Source organism: Oculina patagonica, chromosome 14, assembly GCF_052425735.1.
Source record: "Oculina patagonica isolate OP01 chromosome 14, crgOcupat, whole genome shotgun sequence".
NCBI classification, from domain to species: Eukaryota; Metazoa; Cnidaria; class Anthozoa; order Scleractinia; family Oculinidae; genus Oculina; species Oculina patagonica.
Window position 1 is genome coordinate 7,841,368 of NC_135771.1, and position 5,608 is coordinate 7,846,975.

The following is a 5,608-nucleotide window of genomic DNA, read 5'->3' on the forward strand; positions in this document are numbered from 1 at the left end:
TTCAAGCACGGATCCCGGAGTCCACGTTTTGTCAAATCCAGACAGATTTCCAGTTTACTTATGGTCACGCAGTCTGTCTTCAGAATCTTTTCTGTATTAGCAAAGAAATTGCCGAAGGCCAGAACTGATTCTAATAAGAAGTTTTTAAGTCGATTTTTGTACTTTTGCTTCGCGCTCTCTCTGTTGCGCTTCACGCGATCCGCAAAATAAACCGCCTGTTCTGCAGGCTATCGAACCTCTTCAAGCGGCCCCCTATTAAGCGACCAGTTATCAAAGTCCCAAAAATATTGCCAGTGTCTTGACTGAGATTAGCATAATACGTGCAGTCCTACGCAATAGGCCATTTCCGAGTTATCCTTTGCCTCCGTTTCAAAACGAGTCTACGTGCGAAACCATTCAAATGAAAATGAGTTTGATTTGAATGAAAATGGACCTGTAGGTGAAAGTCATTTTCATATGAATGGTTTTGCACGTAGACTCGTTTTTAAACAAAGGCAAAGGGTAACTCGGAAATGGCCTATTAACAGTTTACATCGCTGGCTACTGTTTTATATGTTTAACTGTAGTTGAAGGTGTTAAACATGTGCTTTCTTCTTTTTTAATATTAATTAGTTGTGGGTTTAGGGGTATTATTATTGCCGGTATTATTCAAGTCCATTTGTGTTTCCACAAGTTGTTTTCTGTGCTGATTATTTACAAAGGATGATCGAGGATAACGTTAATTTCAAAGTTCTAGCTTTAAATGTTCGAAGGATTCGTTCTTCTATTAAGAGAAAACCTTTTTCCCTTTGGCTAAACAATCATATGACTGATATTGTGTTTCTCCAAGAAACGTACAGTACAACAGAAGTTACAAGATACTCTAAGGCCTAGTTCAGACATCGTGCTCCTGCCGTGCCGAACTAAATTGTAATTAGGTTCGACTGTAGCACGGCAAAAGCACGACTCTGATTCAGACGTCGTGCCAGAGTCGTGCCAAATTCAGGAGTACTGAATCTACGTAACATTTAGTCAGCGGTGATCCAACAAAAATGGCGCCGTTTTCCAAATTGCAGCAAAAACTCAAAGAAAAGCAACAGAAAAAAAAATTTCCTTTAGCGAGTACGGCGAATGCTTGTTTGTTTGCCCGACTAGTTTTCGAAAACTTGCTTATTTCGGATTCAGACCCGCTAGCTTCTTCTTCGCCCTGCTCCCTGTCATTAGTGTCATCTACTTTGTTGAATGAAACATCCTCGACGTGCTTTTTAGCAGAAAAATATTCATTGTATTCCTTTGGCTGGCCGCCATGGTTTTTGCCGTCTGGCAAGAATAAAATTCAATTTGCATACTTTTAAGTATGCAACTGGTGACGATGTTAAAACATTGTCACCAGGGTCTTCTCCGTTTTCAAAATGGCGGCTAAAACGGAGAAGACCCTGGGAACGAGGTTGTGCGCATACTCCGTAATGGAGAATTATTCTCGAGTCTCCTCGTAACTCCTCGCGGGAACGTAATCCCGCCAAAATACATTAATATAATTTATGAATTTGGTTTGGTGCGGCAAAAGCACGACGTTTGAACCGCTGTCGTGCCAGAGTCGTGCGGCACGACATGCCGTGTCGAACTAAATTGCTTTGCCGAACTCAATTCAAAAGTTTGATTCAGACGCCGTGCTTCTGCCGTGCTTTTGTCGAACTTAATTCCTGAATTTAGTTCGGCACGGCAGGAGCACGATGTCTGAACTAGGCCTAAGATGTTCTATTCACGTTGTACAAATCATAGCTGTGAGGTGTTAATGCTTGTGAGAAAAAATCTCGAATTTTTTAAAAAAAAATAGATTATTGTCTAGTAAGCGAAACGATTCAAGAATAAGTGGAAACGGTACCGTAACCTTTTTCAGCAGTTACGAGTAAGTATCGTGTACTTAGTATAAAATTAATGTAATATGTTTCATTTTGGTAGTAAATAAAACCCTTATTTAGCGGCCACCTTAATAACGCGGCCGCGGTAACCTTTTGGCCGTCCCGATGAGGATTCGTCTACTTTATTTACCTCTATTTAGCGACAAGCAAGAATTTAATACATGTACCGTACATGTAGTTTGGCCGTGTTTTTAACAACCTAATGACATAAGAACCCGAAATAGGAAGTGACTTACAGTAAAAACATTCAAACACACGCTTATTATAGCCTGCGTCGCACAGTCTACAATAATACCGCCGGTTTTTGTGACATGCCCCTTACTTTTTTTGAACCGTTTAGGGCTTTGAACACCTACAGACTTTTTCTTTTTGGACCTCGAAATTTCTTAGCCAAAAGATAAAGATATCTCCATAATGAAACCTCAAAAAGTGTTTCATTTATTGCGATCACTAATCATCGTGAATGAAATATTCTCAGAACGCACAGTGATTTTTTTAAAAAAGCATGTTAACCAGTAAAGAAAATTTATGCCTTGGCGTTGATACTTAAGAAATAATACACTCCAAAGAAAGCCGGGCAATTGCTGAACAATCTCCTAAAACGACCAAAAGGTTTATTCTTCAAATGTTTAAAGCTGGCTAGCAATTTGTTGTTAATCTTTTTACTGGCCTTTTAATACTGCCCATTATATAAGCGCTACCCGAGTCCAGAACAGCGAACAATCGAACTAATTTTGTCTGTTTTGTCAGCTTCCAGATGTATTTTTACGCTTATGTCTCAGAGGAATACATGAAATATAATTGGTGGCTTTTACGTTTTCATAGAAGACAAAAGGAAAAAAAGTTAGCGGCCATTAAAAAGTGGTACGACCATTGTTGCCGTGTAAATTTTTTTTTCGAATTAGCATATCTATCCATGTAATTAGCAAAAAGTCGCTCTTATTTTCAAGACAGTGAGTTGGTCAGTTTACTTCAGCTGGTATAGTGGCTCCGATATCCTCAAAGGTAAGTCCATCCTATTAGTCAGTGTACTTAGATATCCATTTCTAGCGATTGACAACGCCTGGTAGCAAATATTTGAACTTCGAATCCGTTTGATGGATACGCGTACAATTTCAAAACACGAATTCTAAACAAGACACCGCCAAATTATCTACAGCTACCGCTACAACAAAAACTAAATGGTATTTACGTACTTTTCTCGTTCAACATTATATTCTTTTGTGTGTTTTTCCCAGTGTCTAATGTAAACAGCGTCGAAAAATTCACACAGCAGCCGAAACTGTGAAAGAATCGCAAAATTGACACCACTAGCTCGAATTTCTCGATAGCTTCTCGAAGCCGGAGCAGTTCCAGAAGAAATATTTTCAACGACTTAACTTCGTTTAACCTTTAAGTAGGCTTATTAACCGCTACAACGTCCACTATGACCAAATTTATGGAAAATTTACGGAGCTTTCTAATACATGTACGGTATGTACAGTATATTCAAGGAAACCATTTTACTCGAACTAACTCGACTGAAAGAAGAAGTGAAACCTCGCGTGGAATTAGATGAGGTACCATACACTTCCTAGAATCAGTGTTTATTGCCACTACGGATAGAGTCATTTAAAATAAGTTACACTTCATCCTTCATGATCAAAAGGGGAAAAAAGAAAACGGGACAAACATAATAAAAGCTGTGTGCGCCGTGTCAGGGGTTTAGGGACCACTAACCGCCATGTTATAACATTGCACGACTGATTCCAGGGAATGGATTCCAGCGATACCACAGACCTGGAATTCAGGATTCGAAAAGCGAAACTAGGTTAGAAACCTCGTACCGAATTCTGGATTTCCTTACATCGGGAAAATTTTGCATAGATATCGTTATGTAAGGGCAAAATTACAGAATACAGGGCCACTTATTTGCATGTTATTGCCGCGTTAAGAAAAGCACCTGGCTACACTCCTTTTTTTTTTAATAAAAACCGTTTTTATAAGAACGTCGAGGCTGAAAAAGGCCAAAATTTAAGAACATCCTAAGAGCTTGCACAAGGCAAAAATTTGGCGAGGAACGAATATGATTTTTTAACTGTTTGTTGTCTATGTATTATATACTAGTTATGCAACGCTTTCGAGTGGTATACAGTGGAACCCCGTTAATACGGACACCAAAGGGACAAGCCAAATTGTCCGTATTAACGGGGTGTCCGTATTAAGCGGGGTCTCAGAAAAAGTCACGGATACAAGTTTTATCGACACAAAGACGGCAACAAAACGTTGTCTAATTGTACTTTAACTGCAACAATTGAAAACTGTAAATTCTCTGTCTAAAATTAATAGTTTTTTTTGCGAACAAAGAACTTAAGATTTAGTCAGACACTCGAACTTAACTTTACTAAATAAACTCAACGGTGAAGTTATTTGAAAATGTCGCAACTTTACTATATATTTATATATTACAAGAAATAAAACGCATTTCGACAGCAACAGAACGTTTTCCATATATTTTCCTTTGTAACTGAAAATCTGACCGTAACTGTTCTTAAACTCTACAAACTCAAACTTGGTAACTATACTTTGCACGGAAGCTTTTAGCTTGCCACACAACCAGGCGGACTGAAGATTCGACAAAACTTTTGGAAGTCGCGCTATTTAGCTCTTCCTTGTAATAAAATCGTTTTAATTCGTCCAATTCTGTCATTATTTGACCAAGGCCAAGTTAGCAAATAATCGCGATAATGAAAATTGACAGTGCACAGATAAACAGTGTCCGTAAAGCGGGGTTGACAATGTATGACAGTGTGTCACTCGGGAAACGGAAAAGTGTCCGTTGTCCGTATTAACGGGTGTCCGTATTAAGCGGGTTAATTAAAGAAAAAATGTATGAGGTTTTCGTCGGGACCAACGAAACTGTCCGTAATACCGAGGTGTCCGTATTAATTAAGCGGGTGTCCGTAAAGCGGGGTTCCACTGTACTATAGAATATCCCACGAGTCACTTGTATTTTCTCGGTATACACACGAGCCTATCAGTATATTGGAGGCCCAATTTTATTGCCTTAAATGTTTTCAATGAGCTTGAAACTTGCAAGCTATAACAATTGATGACAAACCTCGGGTTTGTAAAATTTTAAAAAAATTCATCGAGCGGTTTTTAATTTATTATCACTTTTGTAGGCATAGACCAAATTATAAACAAAAATGGCAACAAGAGCACCAGAACGCACGCTCATCAAATTCGTTTTTCTCGCAATCGACCAAAGCAATCTCCACCACTGTTTACACACGATTTTAAATGGAATAAAATTACTATACGATGAAACTGCAATCCACAGGCGCGTTGTTTACTTTAGATATTTTCCCATTTTCTCGTTAGTATGTTTTTGGCTGTATTTATAGCCCCCAAAATATTTCGAAAACGCTCTCACAGAATTTGTTCAAACGTTGCCAACATCGAGGCAGCTATGTGTGGTTTAAGCTCCTTTGAGCGATTGCCGAAAAAATCTCCCTGTGCTCAGGAATACGAGCGAAAGTAAAAAACGCAATGACGTCATTTCGTCGCTATGGCAACTCCGATGTCAATATAACACTGATCATAAAAAAATTTCATCTTTATATAATTCAACTGTGGTGATTGTTTTTCGATAGCATTCTTAGTGGGGACGGAGTTAATTCTCAAACTTGAGCGGTGTTACCCCTAGAAAATCCAGTTGAGCCACC